Consider the following 27,267-nt stretch of genomic DNA (forward strand, 5'->3'; position numbering starts at 1 on the left):
GATCAGGACAGACAGAAGGAAGACAGAAGACAGCTATGTACCAGCCAAAGAGAGAAGTTTCAGGACACCAGCAATGCTGAGCCTGACCCTGGACTTTGAGACTTCATGATGTGAACCCAGGTTATCTGGGCTATGTCCCTCTGCTCCCCAGCAAACTCACGTCTCTTGGGAGGGCCAAGCTCCACCTGGCCCCTTGATTTAGGATGCTTTCCCTGAGCCTCTGTCACCCAGGTGCCCCACGTACCTGCCATGCTGAGTTATCTAAACAGACATTGTGGGTTCCCCCCTTCTCTGCCAGGGTCAGTTTCCAGCCACCTGTGTGACCTGGAGACCCGACAGCACCCTTCATTCTCCATCGAGATGCTCCTCATGGCTAAGCATCATGCCCCTGCTAGGCTGTGACTTCGTTACTCTTCCTCTGCCTCTCTGGGTTGGCTTCCAGTGTGCCTGTGCCTTAGGCCAGCCAAGCCCAAATCCTCTCTAGGGTCTGCCTCTGCCTGTCACTGCGCACACCATCCTCAGCCCACACTCATCTTTGCCCTTCTGACCTAGACCCCTCTTGGAAACTTGCTCCTGCCGCAGACCTTAGCCCTCTCTGAGGTCCTGGGGCATCTGTAACCTCCCTTTGTCCCCTGCCACCCTCTCCCTGTGTCCTCCATCCACCAGGTTTATCAGCAACTCCGGGGGACTGGCTGCCTCTCCTTCCTGTCTTGTTTTTGCTCAAGACAGGTTTCCTTCTTGTAAATCTCTTCCACTTATCTTTCCCATTCTTCAGAGGTGATTTTAAATCTTCCTCCAGTGCAAACCCTGACCGAGACAGCAGCCAGATCTGTGTGTCCCCTCACGCCTGGGCCACACGTCCTGTTTTCCTTTCTGTCTTAGCAGGGACCTCTGAGCCCGCTGCCCCACAGCCACACCGTCCATCACCCCTCATCTCTGGCTCCAGGCACAGCCGGGTGCCCTTGTTCCCCCCTGAGATTTACGATCTTGCTCTCAGTCCCACCTCAGACTCCCTTTGGAGCTTGTGGCTTCCTGACAACAGGCCTCAGAGACACAAGGGCTCCTAGAAAGCTTTGACCAAATGTTAGCTATTAAATTATAAGCAAATAAATAGTCATGCTAATTGTAGCCACGGCACTCCTAGGATTGCATGTTTTAAAAACTATACTTTATTATTAGTTTAGGCCTGGGACATAACTTTGCTATCAGACCTTACTCCTCAGAGCCTTGCCTTTGTCTTGCCTTTTTAGCCTAGAACAATGCACAGCAGAATGGCTCTCTGATGCTCTCTGTGTGGTTAGAAGACACACACACTGCCAATCAGCCTCAGGGGCGGCTTCCTGTCCAGGAGTACTTGATCATAAATGTGGGAACATCTGCTTTGGGGTTGTTGGGAGACTTTTTTTTTTCTTTACATTTTTACAGACTTGAAAAAATAGTTGCACTCCATAAATACCCCAAGATGAGTCATTGGCTTAAACAAACAGCTGCTTACCCATTAGCCAAATGCTCTTCCTGTAGCTATGCACTGAGATCAATTTCCCCCATGCCTGCACCCTCCCCTCAGGGAAAGTGAGGTTCTCATTCTTGGTTGCGATGGTAAAGCGATGCCATGCTGCTTCTGACACAGGGGTACAGGCTCCTCGATGTGGCTGGAGTTCGTTCCTGCTCTTAGTGTGTGTGTTTCGACACCCCTGAGCCTTCCTGTGGAAGCCCGACCTACCCAGCCTCACTCAGGACGACCTGTAAATCTTTGTCCTTATCTTTCCTCTGGTTCTCCTCATCTGCCTATGAAGCAGCTTGAGAGCTTCTGCACGGAAGTCCTGGAAGAAGCCCATTTTTCAATAAATCCAAGCAATGATAGATTAGCTCCCATAATTAGTAGTTCTGGCTGTCACTTTCAATTAACCATTATTATTATTCTTATTATTATTTTAATATGAGCCTTGTTGTGTCTCAAACTCTTGAGCTCAAGCAATCCTCCTGCTTCAGCCTCTTGGGCAGCCTCAACTACAGGCATGCACCACCACACCTGGCTTGGCAGCATCTGCATAATAAATACAAGATGACCATTTTCAGTTTCCACCTTGGGAAACTACTGTTCAATTGTCTTACATGACCTGTGATTAAGAATTTTATTTTAACTTCATAAGACCATAGTGGACAAATTCATGGATGGTGAAGGATATCTGGTTTGCAGAATTCTCTCTTCTCCGAGCAGGGTGATTCTCATGGTTATCTTCTTTAAAAATGGTCAGCATCACATGAGTTTCTTCTTCTCAAAGCCAGTAGGTGCCTTTTGAAAGAGCTCAGAGATCTTTGCTTTCTACAAAGACCACATGAGAACGTTGACTTCCCAAGCTTCCATGTACAGCACAGCCATTCTCAGTGGGGTTCTGATCCAATGTGGGGTTTTCCTGGGCTGCAGTGGCTGTGTCCTAATGCCCAGAGCTGACATTTAACTGGTATCCACCCACAGGATGGCACAATGTTAAAATCTGTGTGCACTGGAAACCACCCATTGTTCCCACCCCTTGGCTGCTTGCCCTACTGGTGACAGCCTGGCACCCACAAAATGTCTCCATGGTGTAGCAGCTTGGAACTAGTGTCTTACCCTGGGAGGACTACTTGGACCAGGCTCTAACCATGGCAGTTGGTTCTAGTTAAATATTTTGAGTATTGCCTTGCAAATAGCATTGGTATATAGGCATAATAATTATTTTAGGGAAAGCATAAAAGCAGGATAGCTTTGAGAATAAGGACACTTACCTTCCTCCGAGTTTCTCATCTGGAAAATGGTGGGGCTGTGGCTAGTCTGCAAATTGGGTTTCAGAGATCACTGGGAAAAAGAAGGCCAAATTTCCAGATGGGCCTATCCTTGGGACCCCACTTACTACTTAATTTAGAGAAAGGACTTTGAAAAATGAATCTGGCTGTTTAAAAAAGATATTTTTTGAAAACCACAGATTTAAATGAATGCTAATCTTTTATCCTATTTAAAAAGTGTAAAATCCAATTATAATCATAATTACAAAAAAGTCATACAGATAACAATAGCAAATAAGTCACTTGGGCCTACTCTGGGCCAGCATTGTTCCAAGTACTCTACAGGTTTAAGCTCACCCCACAGAACCACCACTGTGACAAAGGGTTGTAATTATTATTGTAATTATTAAAGTTCCAAAAGTGCATTCAGATATCTCTATTTTCACTTTTATAATCTCCTTAGGTACATCTGAGGCCACAGTGTATTCAAAACTCATATTACTCTGGTTGCTATTTAATGAAATGTACGTCATGATACTGTCTTCTGGGCACAGTTTTAAAGAGCATATTGTGGTGAATGCCTGCTTTCCACAGGGACAGTTTAGGCAGGTAGGCACCTCCGCACACACATTCTCCGTGGCTTCTGTCATTTCTTCCTTTTCTTCTTCTTCTTCTTCTTCTTCTTCTTCTTCTTCTTCTTCTTCTTCTTCTTCTTCTTCTTCGACAGAGCTGGGCTTACATACAGGCTTAGAGAATTCTGGGAAGACTCAATGCAGTTAGAGCTACAGCTGGGAAGCTGGGTGTGCTAGCACATGTCTGGAGTGCTATCATTCTGGGAGGCTGAAGCAACAGGATTCTACATTTGAGCCCAGGTTGAGCAACTTAACAAAAAAATGTAAAAGCATCAGGGATGGAGTCAGTATGAAGGCTTTGGGTTCCATCCCTAGTACTGTCCCCTAAAAGCAGGGACTGTGCTGCTGGCTGTAGTCTCTGGGGCCTGGAACAGAGCTGATGGGTGGCTCTTTCGAAGGCAGTGACTACAGAAGAGGAGGAAGATTTAGAATCCACAGAGGTGTCCAAACAGCGGCTAGTCGGGACAGTAAACAAATTCAAAGAGGATGGCAGGCTGACCCAAAGAACTCTGTGCACATGAACTTTCCATCCTAGGCTTCTACAATTTTGCCTTAGTGACCCCAAAATCATACATACACTTGCCATAGTCCTAATTTTTAAGCTAGGCCAAACAAATCAAGCACCAGACTGTTCTGAGATTCTATGAATTTTATCTATCTTACACATTTTGATAAAAAATCATGATTACAGTAAAATCAAATCCTAGGTATCTGTGATTGTGTCTTTCTCTTGCTCTATATTTGATGGAGCAGGGCAGGGGTGAAGGGTAAAAGACAGGGTTATTTTACATGAGGAAGCTTCAGCACGGGAACCTCAGATGTTGGCCAGGGGTGGCAGGGATCTGGGGAGCCGGGTCCCTAAATGGCATCACAGAGATGCTAGGCAGCCCTGCCCACTCCTGGGGCAGTGCTGGCAGACTCTGAGCTGTGTGGGTCTCTTTGGGCGCCTCCCACCCAAGCACCCTGGGAATTGCGGGGTTTCTGGTGGACAGGCCTTGCTGGAGGCTGATTCAGGCTGAGACAGCTGTAAGTACACAAAGCCTGCCTCAGACATTCTGCTCTCATGTGTTAACAGACACCCACTCTGGGAGGAAAGCATTAATCCCCTGCCCTTTCCCCACAGAAAGAAAGTTGTGTTCTAGCAGCATTTTTCAAGGCAGCTGTTGGTGATCCTCGTATAATCAACCACTTTAACTTCTTTTCACCTGGCCAGGGATGTACCCTACCTATCACAACCCACCGAAAAATGCACTTCTTTGTGATACTTCTGAAAATGACAAACTGGAGAGATTTTACCTCTGAGGACTGACTTGGATATTGCAGAGTATTCCTCTCTGCTGACAGCTGGTCTAGCTGCTGAGTCCACAGTCATCGAGCTGAATCTAGGTGAGCAGGACAGCAGCCACCCAGCTGCTTCTGCTCTCGTGGCTTCTTCCCATCATTTGCCTTTGCAACATCCTTTAGAAATCACCTCTTGGATTTGCCACCCTTAAACTGGTACAGTCGTACTGATGTCCCTTAGGTTAGTGACTGAAAGCATCCTTTGAAAAGATTACTTGTCTGGAACACTCTCAGCTGGCTCAGTCTTGTCCAAATCCAGAAAGTCTGTGGGCCTTAGTTGCTTGTTTGAGCTGAATTATGGGATTTTAAAATTTATTTTTAAATGTAATATTTTATTGATGCCTATGAATTTTACAAAAATATTGAGTCTCAATGTGGTATTTTCATACATGCATGTCTTGATTACTCTTCCTTCATGGCTGATATACAATATTTGATGCTCAAAATGAAGGTAGGTTTTTTTAGCTTACAGGTTTTGGAGGTCTCAGCCCATACTCAGCTGGCTCCAAGGCAGGGTGGGGTGGCTAAAGGGCAGGCGTTCATGGTGGCCACACATGACAAATGGAAAAAGGCCAAAGGAGAAGCATACTCTCTTCCCTCTCTTATACTGTACACTGGCTCCCCACTCCTGGGTGGGTGCAGCACTCACAACACCAATCCCAGCACTAGACAATGAATCAATCACAAAGGCTAGACTTAGCCACCTTCAAAAGACCCTGCCCCCATGACCACATGAAGCTTTCAGGGACATCCAAACACAAACTATAACAATTCCTATATTTTGATCATATTCGGTCCCCAAATGGAATTGTTTTTCAGAAATCTTTCAGAAATATGTCATAGTTTTTCTTTGTTTGTCAAAACCAATGCTTCACATAAAATCCATCTATTTACATTAAGTATCACTGACAGTAACTTGACAACCTAGTCAAATGAACTAAACTCTAAAAATTGGCATTGATAAGTACACAAATAATTACAGAACAGATTAAAATTTCCTCAAAATGAGGCCTGAGATTATTTAGCTAATTGCAGTTCCTGGAAGACCTACTGATAAAAATGGGAGAGAATGTAGCCAAGTGATTCACAAGAGAACTCAACAACATTGTCAGCTCCCGACATAGTTAACAAAATGCAGTTTTAATCCTGCTCCCAAATGAGGATAATCAAAGTTTGGAGTTGAGTTGTACCCAGGAAGGCTGAGAAAGTTTAGCTGTGGGCTGGTACAGAAGCAGAGAACCCTCCCTGGGCACCGGTGGTTCCAGTGGGGAAAGTCACAATCTACTGGGAAGGGGACAGGAAGAGAAGGGAAGAAGGAGGGGAAGGGGTTTGGACACAAAACAAGGCTTTGCTTGAAAAATGGAGAGACCCCTTAGGAAAGAGGAAAATAACAAGATTTTATTTACTCATCAAATTTCAAGGCAGCGCATGCTTTTTGATAAAGCCATTGGCTTTTATCCACAGCTTTGCTGCACAGTCCTTACACCGGGGACAGAATCACCCGTCATCTAACGATGGTGTTAGAATGCAACCAAGGAGATTTGTGCTTTTTCCATGTATTCAGTAGAAAGCAGGAATGGAAGGAAAGGAGGGAGGAGGATGAGGTGAGAGTAGTCATTCATGAAACGACAAACATGCTTCATGTTTGAATTACCTTTAACTGGAGTTGCAAGTACATTATCCCAATGAAAGGAAAAGATGTAAATTAGGCAAAAGATAACGATGCCCTGAGTGAAATGAACAGATAAGGCTCAAGGTCATCTGAACAGAGTCAGAAGCTCCAGGTACCAACTCTCCCCTGCTCTGCACCCTGTCCAGATTCTCAGCTCCGTTCTGCCCTGCTCTGGGAGCCAAGGTGAGGGTCTTCTGGTGCACACAGTGAGGAGGGGAGAGCAGGATGGGTCTTTCTGTCCTGTTTTCTCCTAGTGTTGGTTTCCAGCAATGATTGTGTCCCTGTAAGACAGCAAGTCCTCCAAAGTTCCTGAGCTGGGTTCTCCAAACTCTGGGACCACCATTTCTGCCCCAGGCTCTTCCAACCCTGGAGGAGGACACTGTGCTCATTTCTGGTCATCTCATCCGCTCTGCTTGCTTTTTTTGGATTCACTGCGACCCCTCTGAGTGGGACTGTTTCCATGAGATCCTGAAGGTGTAGTGAAACCAGAAACACCTCAAACTTGCCAGGCCTCAGGAAGCTAACGTTTCTAGTTACCTGGATGATTGCCACACCAATTATTATTAACAAAATTGCAAGAAAATAGGCTGCAGGAATGCTAGGTACCAAAGATCTGAAGAAATGAATCAAAATCCATTAGGATTAATTATATCAATCACACACTCTTATAAGCACCTCAGCCACCTGCTGCTAAATGACACATTCCAAACAGACTTCAAGAATTTCTCAGGACTCACTACATCATGTGCATTACATTGAGTGATTTATTAAACTTTCAGTAGGTCAGTGCCATGATTTAGAGAACAGCTTACATAATACAGATGCCAGTTTTCACACACAAAAAAATGGACGTGTTGTTTGGCTCTTAGAAAAAGTGCTGCATATTAAAAAGGCCCTGAACTCAGCTGTCTGCTGTATCTGATGTGTAAATGTTTATCTCACTGTAACAATGATGACACCCAGGGCTGTGCCCAGCGGTCAGTAAAAGGGACTATAAGGCACTGTTTTCAATAATTTTTATGCCCTTTGGTGGAGGACAATGTAATGTGAGAAAATGTAACATTTCTATAGCTTTTGATGTTTTTGTTTTGATTTTTTAGTTCTGGTCCATTCTTTTTTGTAGGTGGGGCTTGGCATTGCACATTAAGTTTTGGAGAGGCTTGCAACTTGGAAATCTATTGGATAGACCCGAATTAAGAACAGAGAGCGATAAAGCTGAAGGCTGAGAATTAAAATGCCCTCGAAGCCTTCTGGAGGCGCCCAAGGGTGGGAAGCCTGAGGAAGTGAAAGAGACCCAGGGGGGCGAAGATGTGGCAGCTGCTGAGCTGGGGTCAGTGTTTGTGAACTGCTTTTTTTTTTTCTCCTGGCAATTCCTCTACTTATATCATCTCTGGGACTGGTAATCCATTTAGGAAGATTTTCTCCCAGGAAAATCTTGTCACCAAGCGAAAGAGGACAGGGTTTCAGCAAGGCATCTCTCCAACAGATGACAGTAACACGCACGCGGTCTGAAAGGGACCGGACCTCTCTTTGCTGTTAACACCTTTCTCCTCTCCAGGCTCCACCGGAGCTTTGCGCTGGCAGCACTGCCCCCTAGTGTTCTCTCGCCTTGGTGCAATGTAAGTGAGGAAAACAGATTTTTCAATGTATGCGACTGTGCTGATCTGTAATTTCCTGCACGCGAACGTATCTTTCTGTAAACGAGACATTGGATTACATTTATTTGCCTTGATAAACTATCAGAACATGCTAACGTGGCATAATTTTTCATAAATGAGTAAAAACTGAAGGAAAACTTTAGTATCATTGAATTAGTGAACTGAAAAACATTACCTAGTATTTCTGAGTGCCTGTTACACTAGGCTTGTAAAAAATGTCAAATTAAAAGTCTGAGCAAGCTTAATTCTGCACTTGACTTTAATGTTTCTTATATTTGGAGCACTCCTATGATCTCTACCTCGAGGGAAATAGTAAAGTTGGGGGAAAGGATTTAAAATATTTACGTGCAGAATTCGGTTCTGTATTGTTTTATTCAAAAAAAAGTCTTTTAAATCACATCAGTTCTCATGAGATATAGGAGTGCTCTTTGATGCTTTAGAACAAGTGAATTTAAAACAAACCCTTTCAGTGTATAGAGATGATAATTATGGATGCATTTATCTGAGAAAATTTGAGATAATTAAATTTCCAGATTTTTAAAAATGTAATAATTTCAGGAGAGATAAATTGAATACCACTGTTTCCCACAGAACAGTTCACTTACTGATGGTAAGAGAATAAATTACTTTAAACAATGCAAATATCTATGCTTTTAATTGCTGTGCAATTACTATAGTAATTGATTGTGAAACTATAACTGATACCAAATCTACGGCTTCATCTATGCTCATGTTTGGTGTCAGTGTACAAAGAAGTTGTAGAGCTCATTAGTCTTCAGCCACCTAGGCTCTGCCTTTTAAGTGATTTAGAAATAAAAATTTCTAAATTTCTAGCCCTAACTTCTAGACTGTACAGTTTCCATCTTTGAACATGTTCCTCTGTCTCATGGACCACCTGTGAGTGACAGCTGTGCTGTCCAGCCAGACAGAATACAGTATGAGTCACAAATATAATTTATAATTTGTTATGATTTAATTCATTATAATTTTATAATACATATAGAAGAAATAGTTGCAAGTAACGCGAATAATATACTTTATTTAACAGCATATCCAGAATATTATTTTTAATCAAATTTAAAGCTATTGAGATAGTTCATCTCCTCTCATTTTTCACTATGCAGTATCAGTGATGGTGAACCTTTTACAAACGAGTATCCAAACTGCAACCCCAGGTCCACATATTCATTGCAAACAGCCACACTGCATTTAAATCTGAATACTTAAGTTTTAGTTCAGAAAGAACAACTAAGACGTCAACATCTTTTGTCATCAAAGAGAGACAACACTCCTGCCCTAAGTTTGCCGGCACTGGGATACTTCTACAAAGAATAACACCCCCTCCGCTGTTTGGCTCTGCACAATAGTTCGTGCAGGGGAGGCAGAATCAGTTGTTTGATCTCTTTCCTTTACTTGGCAGATTTTAAAATAATAATTTTTGCTTTCCTTGCATATTTAAAAGCACAATCACTGGCCATTTTATTTCATAATAAGGTTAGGAGTTCGTGAATTGATCGATGAGCTTCCTGGCGCGCCAGTGATTGTTTTCGGATGTTCCCTTCTCCGGCTGCCGGTAGCGTCTCTAACCTGCCACCGGAGTGCTGGGGTCAGTCGCGGGGGCAGCCTGAGCGTAGGCTCAGGCCCTGCAGGCTCATCCTGGCGCTTCCCGCCGCGGACCGGCAGGGGGCGCTGCTCCAGAGTCGCGCTGGGCGGGGGGGCTGGGTGGGAACGCGGGGAGAGGGCGGGACCCCCGTGCGAGGGGCGGAGCGGGGAACAAAATGAGGCGACGTCTGTTTGCATAAAATCACTGTAACCACAGTTCGTCATGGTTCATACTCTAATTCAAGCGTGGAGGATTCTTTTCTTGCTTTTTAAATTTTTTTTAAACTGCTTTTTCTTGCAGATTTCAGTCTTTGAACGACGCGGGCGTGATCGCTCATTTGCTTTATGTACCGCACACACACGAGCCGGTCTCGGGACACCCAGCCCTCCCCACCCCAGGCGAGGGGCTCCGGAGCGCAGGCGGGCGCTGGGGGCACAGCACCGGGCTCGGGGGCTCGGGACCTCGGGGCCCCGCGCCACCTGCTGGACGGATACACGGTTTACAGCGCTCTGCCTCGAATTTCAAGACAAATTACCTCAGATCACTGTCTCCTTTCTCCTAATTCTTTCCTCTACCTGTAATAGTTTTACTTTAAAATGTTACGCTTTATTTATCTTTCCATTTATCCAAGAGAGGGGAGAGGAGATAAAACATACAGGTACATATTAATTTTATGTATTTATATATTAAAAATAGTCATATATTAGTTATATATTATAGCCACATGTTATATATTAATATATAGCTATGTATTATATGTAGTTATATATTAATATATAGCTACACACAATAATATAATCATATAATTAATAGTCATATATATTAGTTATATCAATTATCTATAGCTATTTACCAATATACATTTATATATTAGTTACATAGGTATATTCTGGTTAATACATTGTGTCAACTTGAAAAGTTTAGCAGTTTTACTGAGACACTCAGCAGGAGCCGGGATGCTCATCCTGTGCAGGAGGAGGGCACGGAGACTTCGTGAGCGCTGCACCGCCCTGCGGGGCGTGGGCTGGGACAGTATAAGGGAGGAGAAGAGGCTGTTTTTGTCTCCTTGTGTTCTTGCTGCCGCCTTGAAGTGCTCCTCCAGTGCCACACGACCCTGCCTTGGAGCCAGCTGATTACGGACTGAAACCTCCAAAACTGTAAGATCAATTAACCTTTCCTTCCCTAACTTTGGGCAAAGGTATTTTGTCTCAACAAGAGAAAAGTAACCAAGACAAAAATATTAATATATAGTTTATTAAAATATTAATATATAGTTTTATTAAAATATTAATATATAGTTACATATAGTTCTATATAATATACATTAGTTATAGATAACTCTATATTAATATGTAGTTATATACAATATGTAGTAATATATATTAATTATATATAGTTCTAAATTAATAGTTATATGTTATGTATTAATATATAACTACACAAAAATAATTAACATTAATATATAGTCATATATAATTAATGTATAATGTATTAATAGTCATATATTATCTATATTACTTACAGTTATTTATTAACATATAGCTATATATTAGTTATATTTAGTTATATATTAATATGTAACTACACAAAGTTAATATATATCTGTGTATTTTTACTTCCTCTTCCCTCTATTGGATAAAGACTTTCCTCCACTTGGAAAATACATACTCATTATTATGTCAGGCAGAGGAAAGGTGGCTGTGTGTAACCTACAGTGCTGAGTTTTGCTTAATAGGTAATATGAAAATTGGTTTTTAATAGGCAAATTAAGATAAATTTAATGTGTGGATTTGTTGATAAGATGTATGTAGCTGGCCCTTGATTTTATCATTTTTATGTTACCCATATTTCTATCTACAGTGGTACTTGGATTCAAGAATGCTTTTGTTTTTGAACAGTTTGTTTGCCAAACAAAAATGTTTGACAAAAGTTTGTCTCCATTTGCAAAGTACACTGGGTGACGAACAGGACTGTGGTCAACTTTTCTGCACAAACACCTCTTCTCCAAAATCGTGGAGCAGCTTAAGTTTATGAATCGAGTGATTACACACAAGTACCACAGGCTCCAGGCTATCACTATCGACCGTCTCTGCCTCTGTGCACGCACTGAAAGCCTCAGGCAGGTCTTGGTACTACCGGGGGCTTATCCGACCCCACGTATCTGGAATACAAATCCTTGGTCCACACAGCTGGGTTTCCACCCCTCTTTATTATGTTGTCTGTGGGGTTTTGCTTTTGTATCTTCCTCGCTGTGTTTCCTTGTGTTCTAAAGGGAGGTTAAAAAGATTTTCCCACCTTTTACAATTTTCCAGGTGAATTTACGTAGTTAAATTTGTCTTTTTTGTTTTGATTTACAGTGGAGCTACGTCTCAATAAACCTACCTGGAGTTGAAAACCGTGTTGTCTGAGGAAGCACTTGGAGGCCCTCACCCCTCTGACTCCCAGGCACAGCCTAACCCACCTGGAAGCACTCACGGATGCACCTCATTAGCCTACAGATTGGCAAACCATCTCACCCCAAGTCATAGTAACATGTGGAATATCCCATACAGTCTATTAAATACCAGATGCATGGACAGGAAAACTGGTATGGCTGGAAAAGTATGCTTTTTGGACCCTGTAAAGTTGTATAACTCTATACCCAGCCCTCAGACAGCCAGGCGTGTGGCATGTGAATGTCATGGTCATAGGGATGTCCACACCTATGGGCACCTAAGGCTCACTGGGAAGCATCTCCTTGGCTGGTCCACAGATCTGTCTGTGTCTTGTTACTCTCCTGCATCCTCCCCTGTGCAGACTCTGCACTGGTGTCCTCCACCACTGTCTGAATGTCCTGGTCATGGTGCAGACCATGAATGGCCCCCAGAGGCCCTGGGGCACAGGCTTGGCTCTACCAGGAGGCAATGGGATTTCCAGAAAGTGATGCCTGGTGGGAGATCTGTGGGCCACGGGGCCAGGACATTGAAGGAGACTGCACAGCTCCAGCCCAGACCCATTCTTCTCCTCTCTTTTCTCCCTGGCCGTGAGGTGAGTGAGCGGTTTTGCTCCACCATTTGCTCCATGAGAGGGCCAAAAGCAAGGGGTCCAAGTGATCAAGGGGTTTGTGAAAGTCTCCCAGGCTGAGAACCAAATGAATCTTTTCTTTTCCTAAGAAAATGGTCGCCATATGATAGAGCCCCACTTAGAAGCCTCGGAGGCAATGGTGACTATAGATGAAGTGCGATTCGAATCTGGGTGCCCTGTAGGACACGGGTCCCATCTTTTGTTTGAGCAGCAGCCCTGCCCTTTTCCCCCCACACACCATTGCTTTGTTCTGCTCTGAGAATGTGCTTTGCTTCCCTCACACCCTTAAGCCCTGCAATGCTCCTCCATTCTTGTTATGGTTTGTGTCTCATTGTTTCCCCAAAGCCTCATGCAGTCCTGAAGGCAGCTGCGTCTATCGTTTGTGATTGGTTGGTTGTCTAGCGCTTGGATTGGCAGTGTGAGTGCTGCACCAGCCCAGGGGCAGGGGTGGCATACGATATAAGGGAGGGAAGGAGGTGTGCTTTGCACTTCTTGCTTTTGTTACCTTGGTACCTGCCTCTGCCATGAATGGCTGCCCCTGTGCCATGCCACCCTGCCTTGGAGCCAACTGATTATGGACTAAAATCTTCACAAACTGTGAGCTAAATAAATCTTTCTTTCCTTAATTTTGGGTATTGGATATTTTGCCCCAGCAACAAAAGAGAAGTAACCAACACAGTCCTAAATGCCTTTCCTTGGCTTCATCTGGGAAACCTTGTGATAGGGCATGAACGGTAGTGATGCCCACCTGTTCTCTTGTGGTGTCACCTGTTCTCCACACTCCTCTGCCATGTATCTAAAATGCACAGATAAGCTTAATTACTATAAGAAAAATAAAGATTTCAGATTAAATAATTAACTATGTAAAACAAAACAAAACAACACAAACTCTGCTTGCAACCCTGTCCTTGGAAACTGGGATGCCCAGCTGGTGGCCCTGTTGTCCAGTGTCACTAATCTGTTGTGAGCTGCTTTAGCTGGAGCAAGCATCACAGACATCCTTGGTTTCTACTCTAGTGTAGCTGTTGCTAGGACAACAACCACACCAGCAGCCACTTGTCTACCTATTACACATTCATTCATTCATTCATTCATTCATTCATTGGATTCATTCAACATTCATCCATTCACCTCTCACTCATATGTAGTTGCCTAGTGATTCACACACACTCAAATAGATCCCAAAAGAGGAATTGAGCACTAGTATCTAGAATTCTCTTAGATATTGGGATGAAAAGGAGGAAGGACAAGACACGGTACATTTAGGTAGTGGACAGAAATTTCCTGAGTTTGTGTAGACAGATCAAATCAAAATGATAACTTTGAATCTCCGCCTCCAACATTTCTCTTTTCAGAGGAAAAGTTTCTCAGGCTTCACAGGGCAGGAAGAGCCACCCAAAGACCACATTTGTGTCACTGTTGCTCTAGGATGCGTCTAACAATCACGAAATTAGCAAACACCAGATTCCTTAAAAGTGGCCAGTTTGTAGCTTTAGTTTATGGTACCTGTTAAATATTTTACAGTGACTTCAGTGAATCTACCTGTAATTCTGGCCTGAGTAATTTATTCCCTGAATTTGATTATCTTGTGGTGAAACACTATTTTGCTTAAATGGTTATGTTTTGATCTGCGCTGTTTTGTTGTTATGCCCTCTTTTATCTCAATCTCCATTTTATTTACTTTTTAATTTTTATCCTTTTAATTAAGGGAAAAATAAATTAAAAAAATAGTAGGATATATTATAGTAACCCACTTTGATTTACTATTAACTTGATTTGAAGCCCTGTATGCTCTCACCATCTTGTTTAGACTGATGTTCCTCTATTTGTTTTGCTTGATAGTACCAGGTTCGAAAGTTTAGGCAACAGCTGTGAAGATAGTGGGATTCATTATGACGCCCATTCTGGTTGACTATTATCTGTTTTTGAAGACCTGTAATATCTCCAATGTCTTGGTTTTGTTGGTTTCATTCTTTACTGTTTTGTTCAATTTTATTATAACTGATGATATAGGCAATTCTATTAGAGATAGCGGGAGGCATTATGGTAACCATTGTTGATCACCTTGTATTATGCTTTTACATTATCTATTATGTCCACCCTTTTGATTTGATTGACTCTGTTCTGTTCTGTCACATTTGGTTTTACTCTCTTCCAAAAAAAGTAATAAGAACCGTGGGAGCAATAAAACCCAAAATGTATAATAGTCATTGTACAAAAGAGAGGAAAAGAAAGTGCTCTAAACGATATACCTGCATGTATATTTAAGTGTATAAGACAGACAATATTACAGAGTTTTGTTGGATCATTGAACAGAACTGTTTGATCTCACTGTTTGAATCGCCACTATATAAGCTTTCATTTTGTAACTTGAACAAACATTTCTAAGATGACAATATGTAATCCATTAACTAGTGATTTCCTACTGTTTATTTTTTTTTCTGAAATTCTGTATAACTTGTACCCTTTTTCTGCTTTTTTTCTTTTTCTCCTTAAATAAAATTAAAAAAAAATTTATTCCCTGAATTTGATCCAGAAACTACTTATCATGATCAACATGTTTGTATAGTTCTATGCTGTCAAGGTGAATTAAGAGCATAACAACTAGAGTGCGATTGTGATCCTAGACTAACGTGATGATTTTTGATCTGTGAAAGACTGAAAATTAAAACTGTGTATGTGGCTCTGCTTGGAGGGAATAGTGAGGCCAGATTTGTTCTGCTTGCTCTGGAAGTTTTCCACCCTATTTTTTCCCTGTAGTATTGATATTAAACCCAGGCCCTCAAACAGTGCTTTGGTACTGGGGATTGAACTCACAACCTTGGATCTGGATTTGCAGTCCTCCTGCCTCGGCCTCCCAGGGTGCTGGGATTACAGGTGTGTACCACCAATGGCCATTACTCAGCCTATTTATTTATTTTTGAGACAGGGACTCACTATGTAGTTCAGGCTGGCCTTGCACTCACTATGTAACCCAGACTGGCCCCATACTTGTGGCAATCCTCCTGCCTCTGCCTCTTTAGTGCCAGGATTAGTGGCATGCGCCACCACACCCAGATTTACGCAGCCCATTTTTAAGAGCCATTCTAGCCTGCCTTGTTTTTAAATTACAAAAAATAGCAGTGAATCACAGCATAGTCATTATAATAAGCCAAATCTGGACAATAATGTGTCCAGCACTGGGTCCTCGTTTTCTGCCACTGGACATTAGAAATACTGCCAATCAGCTGTGTGAGAGCTGCCTCCTCCTCCTCATGCCCAGCTGGGTACTGGCGCCGCCCAGGCCAGGCTCTCGCAGGAGACCATCGGTTAGCGCTCACTCTGACTGGAGTGCATCTGGCTTTGCCTTTGGTCAGCAGCACAGTCAGCCTTTGAAGTGTGCGCTGCTCACCTCTTCCTGAGAGCACTTCACAGGAATAACAGATACGGAATGACGGGTGTTTGAAGGACCGTGGTCAGTGCATTTCCTGACTGCGAGCTCTATGGATGGATGGAAAGCTCTGAAGCTCGCCCTAGGAAATGGATGGAGAGCCTACACCACAGTGATGTTTGCAGCCCGAGCTGTGCCCTGAGCTCCCCGGGAGGACGCGGCCCATCACGGTGAGGGGCTTCGGGGCTGGCCTCCCAATCAGCTGGTAGTGAGGCCACGGCACCGTGGTGCAACGGGGGTAAGCGCTGTGTGGTGCAAACAGCACAAAGTCCTGTGACCCGCGGGCACTGCCCGGCCAGCAGTGGGCTTGTCTGCGGGGTCTTCAGTCTGGAGACGGAGGCCCGTCCGGCCTAGGTGTCAGGAAAAGCTTTGCTTCACTGAACAATAGAGTACTTTTATTATATGCGTGATATAATATTCCGTTTTCCTTTTTCCTTTGGCTTTTATGAAAATTAGCTCAACTTTAGAAATTATGCAGCATAGCCATAAAAAATTCATCATATAGTGATACTAATTGTAATTTATATCTTGATCTATCAACCAATGGCTGCCTTGATCTAAAAATTCCTTATAAGTCACTCTAAATCTTTGTGAAACAAAACAAGATGTATAAAAACAAACAAATATCTATTTATCTCAATATTTTAGATCTCTCATACAAAAATACCTCTCATTCATCTTCAGAAAATTCATTAATTTTACAACTTTAAGATCAAAAAGTAACAAATTTATGCTATGAACAGATTAAGTATCTAAGTAAATACATTTTGCATCCTCCCCTTTCACATATCCTCTCTTTAGAATGTCTGGAAAACATGTTTTTCCTTATAGAAGATATTTAGTCTTGAATTTTTTTATATACTTAAATATAGGAAGCCAGAACAGACATTTTGAAATAATATAACCAATATAAACTTACTCTGGCTTCTAGAGTTCATTCATTTTTAACAGAAACTAATCGTAAATTCAAATCTCTTCTCTAAAGCATTCCCAGCCTGTTATCATGGCTGCCAGTGACCCAGTTCCCAGTTATCTTCAAATTTTATCTTTCCCGGTTCTCCACAACTCACAGATAATGTAATGTAAGTGTGGAATAACTCTGATACAAAGTTATATGGAAAACAGGTGGCTGGAGCAGCTGGCTACATGGATAATCTTGTATATATTCTCTGGGAGAAGATTCTGGAAGCATCTAGAAGCTATAACCAACGACACTGTGAGGTGACTGCGGTGGTGACCACGAAGGAAGTTTCAGTTCTCATATTAATCTTTGCAAAACCCCTTTTTAAAAAATGCCTTATATGGTCTTTATATTGTTATTGCTCAAATTCAATCTGAAGCACACTGGTTTCAGAACCTGAAATTCCACTGACTGAATTCGGGAAACTTTCTCAGGCTCTGGGCCTGGGCCAGCTTGGGTGAGCAGAGCTAAGAGGCGTCTATGTATGTGGCTTGCACAGGCTGGGCAGCGACTCACTACCGTGTGCTCCCTGGGAAGCTATCTAGTTCCTCTCTAAGCCTCGGTTTCCTCAGACGTAGAGCAGGGTAACAACGCTGTCTTACCATCAAATTTGCTGTGGAGATCACAGGCAGTGGCTTGTGTGAAGTGCGTGGAATGCACTAAATGTTCAATAAATGCGAGTTCTCTCCTTTACATTTCAGTCCCCGGCAGTGTTTCCAAGTGATGAGGAGGAGATGAGGAGTTTTACTGAAATCACATCTCAGTAGTTAAGATTCAGCGATATGTAATCTAAATTTGAGTCACACGGGCTGCGCAGGCAGCAAAATAATGAAACAAACAGCCTGAGTGAAAACCTCGGAATCTCATATGCGATCTCCACATCTTTCCCTCGACCCCCTTCCCTAAGCCACAAAGGAGACCAGGACAGGAGCTTAGTGTAGGTTTGTGTGTGTTCTGTTGGCAGAAGGGTCCTCCAAGTGTGGAGGATGGTGGCTTTGCAAAGACCGAGGTCTCAATGTATAGCTGACAAATTCAACTGAATAGTGGGAAACAGAACAAGGAAATTCTGGTTCGTGACACCCCGGCTTTTCCTAGAGCTCAGGGGTGAGAATTATTATTTCTAACAAAACAATCGAAGGAAGTCTTTACTTTTCCACCACTGAAAAGATGCTACACCTTCACTGATTTTCCTCACACCCATACTAACACCCACCTCAAATTTCTAAAACCAAAAAGCCATCAGCAAACACCCAAAATGACAATCAAGTTTCAGAACAATCAAGTTTCAGAGAATGAGGGTGCCCCACCCATGTCCAAGGGCAGTCACTCCACAACCCTAAAGTGCGATAGCAAAACACAGGGTTGAAGAAAATACTTCATCTGCATGAAGCTCCTGAAAGAACTGCAAAAGATCAGTGATTTAATCTTTCCAAAATTAACATCTCTTCCTGCTTGGAGCAGTTCAGGGAAAGGAAGCATCATCTATGAAGTTCTTGGTGAAGGTCACCTCTGAGTCCAGCGCCTGTGCTGCCTGCTGGACACACTCACCCAGCAGCCAGCACTCCAATCACAGAGACCTCCGGAGGTCGTGCCTCCCTGGGGTGTCTGATGGTGCTTCCTGCTGTGTAAAGTTTTATAAATTAAATCGTCAAGAATCATTTTGATCTTGAGACTCTTGCGGCAGTGCTGAAGAGGCTTCACCGTCCTCCAGTCCTCCAGGGTCTTCAGACCCAAGTAGATGCTAACACTTAGCTCTTGTCTATTTCTACTCCTTAAAATCTCCCTGATTAGGGACTTACTAATATTTAAATATATCCAGAGGGCCTGGTTCTATACAAGCGGGCATATCTTTTCTTCAAATGAGAAGTCCCTCCAATATTTACTGTGAAGTGTGTATTTTCCAGACATACCTGCGGAAGGCTGCATGTCAGTATCTCCGTGGAAAAAGGTCCTGTCTAACATGGGACAAACCTACGGTGTCCACAGCGCTATTGGCTTAGGGTAGTCAGATAATTTGGGGGAATTTTTCTGATGATAAGCGATGTTAAATAAGAAGCTTGTCCTGTGTAAGCCAGGATTATCTAAATTAGAAGATATGTAGTCACACACCAACCACACAAGTGAGTGCATGCACTTGTGTATCAGGCACATGCGCACACACTCACACACATGGGTTTCCTGAAACTTGAAATTCCACCAATAGTAAAGGATATGCCCTTTGTGTAAAGCTTAGGTCCTTCCCTGGGGCCCTGGTAGAATAATCATACACAGGTGTCATTAAGGTGGTGGGGAGACAGAGTACAGTATGTCCACTTTCCACACCCTGTGCTGGAAGAAAGGCATCGTAAATACTGCTCAAATAAATGCCTAACCCATGACTCAACTCTGAAAGAAATAATTCCAAATAAAAATTACAGTGGAAAATTTAATAATCATAAGCAGTAAATAACCATATTTACTGACAGAAAGTATCTATTAGGCTTTCTTATTATCTGTTCAGAAATAAAAGTTAATGGTGGACCTAGCAGTGTAACTCTTGTTAATGTTTTGTAGCTTCTTTCTTTCATTTTCTTTTTCTTCCTTTCCTTCCTTCTTTCCTTCCTCTCTCCCTCCCTTCCTTTTCACTGTCAGTACCCTGCACTCTATTTTTGCTTGTGAGGATGAGAAGGTCTTAAAATAGATGCATTTCTTTTGTGTAATCATGAATGAAGTAACTGTTTAGCTAAATGTGGCTCTTATTCCAGAAAAGAAGTACTCAATTCATTTTCTGAGCAGTTTGACCCATAGGACTAATCAAGGCAGGAAGTGCCCTGATGTCCAGCTGCAGTGGGTACCACAGCGAGCCTGAACCTGGTTCAGGGTGGATCCCGCGGCCACTCTCAGTAACTGTTACCAAGCCAAGCTTCTGTCTTCAGATTTGCCGAGTGCTTGGCTCCTTGGGTGCCAGCATTATGGTTTAGAAGGTGGATTGGTAATGGTGCAGATGTCGTGCTTGCTATGTGCCAGGAGCCCTGCCTGGGAGGAGGCCTGCAGTGAGCTAGAGGAAGGTCTTCCCTCACCTGCTGTGACTCTTCTGGAAAATTTAGAACAATATGGATTTCAGACAAGCAAACTAAAGACTGAGGCCCTCCCTCTTATCCACAGAGCAGTCCATGGGACAGTCCTATCGTGCTTCGTTTCCTTTGGTCTTGCTATTTCCCTTCCTTTGTCATCTGTTCTTAACCCCAAGCTCCCTCCCACTACATTGCTTTTTATCATAGAAAGCAGAATATGCCCTTCCCACACTTCTTATATTCTCCCCTGTATATACACGTGCACACATACACATACAGAACAGCGTTGAAAAGCTTTGGCCCTGGGCATGTTTAATTTACCGTGGGGTGGTATGATGACCTATTTACAACTTTTCTTATTTGACATTGTTTCTGAAGTTGTGCTCATGTGCTACCTGTAAGCTCACAATCTTGCTGTTTCTATTCCATGATATTTAGACAATTTGTAAACCGGCAACTCCACTAGCAGTCGTAGCTTGCTCACGCACAGCACACAGGTTTTGCCTTGGGCAGCACAGTGACTTAGGGAGCATCACTGAGAAGCAGGGTCCCTGGACTGGGGAGTATGCTCACCTCTGATGTCAGCACATTTGGTGAGACTGCTTTCTCCAACAGGTGTGTGACCGTATTCCCACTGGGAGGCATCAGAACCTCAGTTTCTATACATATCACCACAATCTGATGTTATGGAACTTTTTAGCTTTTGTCAGCTTGGTGATTATAGACTGGCACTCCATTAATGCTTTAATTAGTAGTACCCTGATTTCTGGAGGGTTTGACTATCTCTTAATATTTATTTCCTACTCATTCAGGTAGGTTTTTCTTTCTTTGAATTACCTACTCACAGAGACACTGCATATTTTTTTCTGATTTTCTTCTTTGCTTTCTTTTGAAAAAGTCACCACAAGGGAAATCTTTTTTGTTTTTTTAATACAAAGAAAACTTTAGGCATTCTGGAGAATTATGTAACATTTTCTTTTGGGGAAGTACTAGTCATCCGTGACACATAATCACAGCTATGCTTCCCTTTCAGCACATTTATTTGCATCCTCATATTTTGTTTGGAAGCTAATTTTTTATTTCAAGGTTATTATTACCTTTATTTTTATGACTTTTGTCATAATTTAACTCAAAAGATGTTTTGAGGAAGTCAGGCATGAGAGAATCAATATACTTCTTTATAAATGTACACAATTAATTTAATTGGTCATTTTATTGGAACAAAATGTGCTCCCACTCACCTTAGATGAACAAAAGGATTCTAGAATTACAAGGCTGGAGGTGCTGCCCAGTGCATCCTTCTTTAACAGGAAACAGAAGACTGCAGAGGTCATTGGGAACTCTTTAGGAGACACGGGGTGGGGACCACACTGGAACAGCCTTGCTCCAAAGCTTGGTTGTCTTCTCCTTTTATTTACCAATTTATTTTAAAAGTATTTTTAATAAAATTAGTGTAAAAGATATATGTTTGGATCATGTCCAAACACACCTTTTGAGTTAGGTTGTAATAAATGGTCAGCACCTGCCTGCCTCCCATGAATACTTCCTGTGCGCTTACTAAGAGACAGGGACTTGGTCTTGGGATTCCACTGGGATGGCGGAAGCAGACAGAGAATGGCAGTTAAAAGGGAACCAAGGATGCACAGAGACAGAGACCTTGCCCCAGACCAGATGTGTGCCTCTGTGGACTTCATCCACATGCCATCTGAAATATGTAAGGACTCAGCCAGGTGACAGGTGCCTTTGTAACCATGTCACAAGAGGCAACCATTTGGGGTGGCACAGAACCAGTCTGTCCCTATGTAGTCTATCCAAACCCTAGATAGCTATATTTTTGGACTATGTACTGTCATCTTCTTTTTTATATTGTTAGTCATGTTAAAAAGTTTCCTGTGTTTCAGTCTATACTAAGGTTCATTTTCCACCAAAGTTCCTTTCCCTGCTAGTTATTATAAAGTTTTGAAAATAATTCAGCCATATATATATATATATATATATACACACACACACACACACACAAATATATTTATGACATTTATTGAATTTTTCACATGACCACTAAAGATTTCTTCAAAATGACATTTACAAATGCCAAGTGAATCTATTGGAGGTGTTTTTATAAAATGGTTACTTTGATCTGAAACAATCTCTTGCTCTTCCATCTTTAAGACAGACAAATGCAGACAGTCATGGGGTGTTCAAATCGGAATGTGCTTTTTCCTAGTAGGAGTGAATCTATAGGGCACACTTCTTGCTCTTCTGGGCTTGTGGTGTGGACAGCGTGACATTACACAGTGCGCTGAGTTCCGGTGGCTGCTGTGGTGGTGTCCTTCCTGCAAGGTGAAGGGCCTCTAAGAGGACCCTTCTTGCTCACTGCCACCCACACGCCCAAGCACGCACACACACTTGTCAGGCTAAGTAGAATTTAGTTCAGGAAGTGTTAGAAGAGCCTTTTAGATCATTAACAACCATGATATGGGTCCTTTTCTGGCTATTTCTCTAGCAGGGTCATACCAATGTCCTTTCTTCAGTTGGAGGCACCCAGATTCTAAGCAGGAAATGGAAATATTAAAAAGCCCTACGTCAAGAATATAATGAGGCAACATCATGTCCTCTGACTTAGAACAGTGTTTGAAAATTTCAGAAAATAACACTTAAGCATCACAATGCACTGCCTAGGAAACTTAAAGGTTAGGTGTGCCTAGAAAGTTAAAAGAAGTTGAGAGACTAAGAATTTTCTGAGTTGACATCATCCTGTGTGATATCATCCTCTGAGGCCAAGTGATCATTTCTATTTCTTATACAAAGTTTGTATTATTATTATTATTATTTTTGGTACTGGGGATCGAACTCACAACCTCACACTTGCTAGGCAAACATGTATGGCGATGCTGAGCTAAATCCCCAGCCCCATTTCTATCTCTCGAGCTTAAGGAAAGCACAAGGAGGTTTTACCGTGTCCACTGGTAGACCACTGAGCTTGAGTAGGACCTGATTTCCTCTTTATACACCTCTGGGCACACAGCAACTTTGTGGGCTAGCTTTTACATAGGACAGTTCTCATCAGAGAGGGCATGCCGAAAGCATTTCCTCAGCCTTGGCCTGTCTGACACAGTGAACTGCAACTTGGTGTTCGGTTTATGAATCCCCCTGTCAGTTGTGTTACTTCCCAAGCTCTAGACCTTGCTGCTGTTATTGTCAGCTGTACTGATGGTGGCTCAGCCCCCAGTGAGACTCGGCCTGAATAATCCAGCTGTCCCAGAGAGTACGGGGAGACACTAGCTTCCTGCCTCTGCTGCAGAGTTAATGTCCAGGAATGCAGCCCGCCTTCCGTATCCATGGGTTCCACGTCTGTGCACTCATCCAACCACAGATTAAAGCCATCTGAAAAATGGTTTTCTACCAGTGCATTTCTATGAACACACACGGAATCTCCTGAATAATACGATATAATGGCCATTTAGAGAGCAGTTACACTGTGCTAGATATTATACAGGAGAATGTGCTTAGGTTATGGGTAAACACTGCACCACTTTATATGGAGGACTTGAGTCCTGGCACATTTTGGGGCCCTGGAAGCAATCCCCAAGGATTTATAGGTTGACTGTACCAACAACAGCAGGGAAATATGCAGCTACATAATGAGAGTCAGCAGGCAAGGTACCGGAATTCTTATTTTGTGGTAAGCTTTCGTTCTCCCTCCCTCTCTCTCCCTCTTTTCTCCCTCCCTCTCTCTCCCTCTTTTCTCCCTCCCTCCCTCTCTCCTTCCTTCTTTCCTTTGCATCACCAATACTAGGGATGGAACCCAGGGCCAGTGCTATCACTGAGCTAGGTCCCCAGCCTTTTAAATTTTATGAGGCTAAGTCTTGCCAAATGGTCCAGGCTAGTTTTCAACTTGGAGTCCTACTGAAAGCATTTTTAATGGAAAGTGTTCGTCGATGGGTTATTTCCCTGCTTTGTGAATCAAATGTGCTGCATGCCCTTTAACATCCTGTTGTTCCTTTTTTCCCTTCTTTTGCAAGTAGTGCTTTATTTTTAAGTTGTTTTCAAGTACACGATACAGTGTTATCAACTGTAGTAACTATGGTGTCCAACTGAGTTCCTGAACTTCTTCCTATGAAGATAGGAATGATATTTCCTATCCTTTGGCCAATATCTTCCCAGTTCCCCACACCACACCCCTGACCCTGGGAGCCCCCTCCCCACTTCCTGCTCTTATAGATTGCACATGTATATGAGATTGTGCACTATCTGCCTTTCCATATCTGGCTTCTCTTACTTGCACGTCTTCCGGGTTGACACACATGAGATGATTTGCTTCTTTTTAAAGGCTGAGTAGTATTCTGTTACGTGCCCACACACCTATCGTATCACATTTTCTTTATTTGTTCACTCATTGATTTAAATATGTTGATCGTGAATTGATTGTGATTGACTGTGAATACACTGCAATGAGCATATAATATCTTTGATATTATGGTTTCATTTCTATGGGTTATGGAGCCAGGAGGGGAGCTGCTGGATGATAAGTTAGTTCTTTCAGTCATTTTTAGAGGCCTCCATACTTTTTCCCCAGTGGCTGTACTAAGTTGCATTCCATCACCAGGATGCAGGGGTTCCGTTTTCTTCAGACCCAATTAATCTGCTCTCAATGACTCCATTACCACTGCAGAGATTTGAGTAGGGAACTCAGAAGCAGTCTGTTCTCCAGGCCCAGAGTTTATAACCGAACACGGTCACCCAGGTGGGCACAGCAGGAGCTCACCCTCAGGATTTCCTAATTCCAATTCCCACCCTCTTTCAGTGGACAGTGATGCCCAGGGGCACTGGATTCTTGGTATCGTTCTTCTGCCTACCAGCGGGTTCTCTCAGGTTCACGTGGGTTCTTCTCTGCCACCTCCGGCAGGGTTTTTCTCATCTGTCACTCTCTCAGTAAGGTCCTTGCTGGTGCAGCACTGTTTAACGTACAACCCTTGTTCCACGCCCTAGCATCTCTCCAGTTTTCTCCTACTTAACTTTATCACCTTTTGATATTTTATACGTGCCTCCCATTTCACATCATCTGCTGTCTGACTCTCCCTGGTGCTGGCATAGTGCTGACAAATCACAGTCCTCAGGGACACTTGTTGAGTCAACCACCGGGTGCAGTGGCGTAGCTGGACCTGTGTGCAGCTTCTCAGGAAGTCTGCTCTGCAGTCCTTCTCCCCTTCCATGGCCTCAGCTACCTTTGGTCTACTGTGGTCCAGAAAAAACAAAAAACAAAAACAAAAATGCAACCAAGTGGGAAGCTCCAGAAATAAATGATTCACAAGTTTTAAGTATACTTTATTGTAGTATAAGTTTATAATTGACCTATGTTTTTCCTTTTTAAAAATTCCATTTTTATAAGTACCTGCATGTAGTACATCGTGATTACACTCACTGTGAGGAGCTGAATTCTTTCCCTATCCCCTTCCCCCTTCCTCCCAGCGCCCTCCATCTCCTAGTCCTCTTCCCTTTGGCAAGAGACCTATTTTATTATTAATTACGATTGTAAATCATTTACTGTGCCTAGTTTATAAACTAAAATGGGTCACATATATCCATGCACAGGAAAAATGTATATTCAGGGCTGGGTTACAGCTTGTGTTTCCAGGCAACTGCTGGGGTCTTGGAATGTCTGTCCCAAGGAGACTCATACATGATCATCACAGAGGAATTTATTGGCTATTTTCCTTTCTGCTGCTAAAGAACATAAGAAATTATTTGCTGAGCAAAGTTCTCTGATTAAAAAGATAGCTTGCAATAGAGAAGGGACCAAGAGAGCCAGGGAAGGGGGAGGGAAGGAAGGAAATGCGGTGAAATGGAGTTGAGATATGTTAGCTACAGGGAGCAACTCCCCACAATAAACTAATTATGGTAATCTACAAACACGAACCAATAAAAATTAAAATTAAAATAGAAAACAGAAAGCAAACAAAGTAGAAATGTTTTAGCTCGTTAATCTGTGTCAAAACTTGGTTTCCTATCAGATGACACTATATAATACATATTGCATTCATAAATGCATTTCCACCAGATCTCTGAACGATTTAATGACCATGTCACTGATGAAACCAAGAGTTAACTGAAATGATAGTCTACTATGAGACCTCTGACAGTGCGCGCAGGGGTGTCCGCCCCAGAGCCTCACTTGATCAATATGGAAGGGAGGTGGCTTTTCCGAGCTCATTGGTAGAAAACTACAACAGTGTCAAAGAGCTGTTTGTAAAAACCATGGAGACAGCTGGGACTTTTAAAGTCCTCTTCAGCACGGTGCATAAAAGAGCTCCGCGACAGTGAGTTTAAAGGTGCACGAGTCCGTTGAGGAATGTGTTTGAAAATAATGAAAATATAACAAATGCTAAGACGACCCTTGAGGCCTTAGAGCAGGGGTTAATTGGGAGGAAACTCAGTCTTTAATAATAACCAAATGGCTAAGGAAATTGCCAATTAGGAAATGGTGCTTCCGTTATAACCAGAAAGACTTTCAAGACCACAGAACAATTTAAAAAAACATGAACTAAGATTATTTATACACCCATGACTGCATGTGGTGGCCACAGCCATGTAACGTATGCATATACAAGTAGAACAACTTGAAGGTGGCATCATGACTGATAATCAGGATAGTTTTTCTTCCCCTTCAAATAAGGAGAAAAGCATGTTGATGGTTCAGCCTAAGTGACAGGGGCTCACCTGAGGTGACTCAGGGAATTTGATTCAGATGAAAGACAATCACTGACCACTGCTATCTTCAGGCTGACATCTGAAGAGCACGGTGCAGAGTGTGATAAAGGCTGTGGCCCCCACAAACCAGAGACACGCGGTTAAATGAGATTTGGCCCCCCGTGGAGATTTGAGATGCGAAAGTGAGTGATAGCTCTGAAATTTTCGGAAGTGAAATAAGTGATCTAATTATATTACGCGTCTCCCATCCTCCACGAATTCTTTGAGCACCTGCTATTTTGCCCCCTTTCCCCACCTGTTGCTACCCTGGGAAAGACCAGTGTTTTACTCAGTACATTAGGGAATCATGCATAAGCCCACATCCACTTTGGCTCTTTCCC

The 27,267-nt window shown here is 42.8% G+C and overlaps 1 protein-coding gene and 1 long non-coding RNA gene across 6 annotated transcripts in view; one reads left to right on the plus strand and one right to left on the minus strand.

Annotated features, from left to right (window-relative positions):
* The window catches only part of Dlgap1 (DLG associated protein 1), a 758,966-nt gene that overhangs the window by 378,296 nt on the left and 353,403 nt on the right, over window positions 1–27,267 (minus strand). The window lies entirely within an intron of this gene.
* Window positions 10,440–13,361, plus strand: LOC134471830 (uncharacterized). The gene is made up of 2 exons (XR_010041523.1): window positions 10,440–10,829; window positions 12,030–13,361. It is a non-coding gene; the product is annotated as an uncharacterized LOC134471830 (long non-coding RNA).

The sequence above is a fragment of the Cavia porcellus genome, unplaced genomic scaffold (assembly GCF_034190915.1).
Source record: "Cavia porcellus strain 051 isolate PalLab524CR breed Dunkin Hartley unplaced genomic scaffold, mCavPor4.1 scaffold_20, whole genome shotgun sequence".
Classification (NCBI taxonomy): domain Eukaryota; kingdom Metazoa; phylum Chordata; class Mammalia; order Rodentia; family Caviidae; genus Cavia; species Cavia porcellus.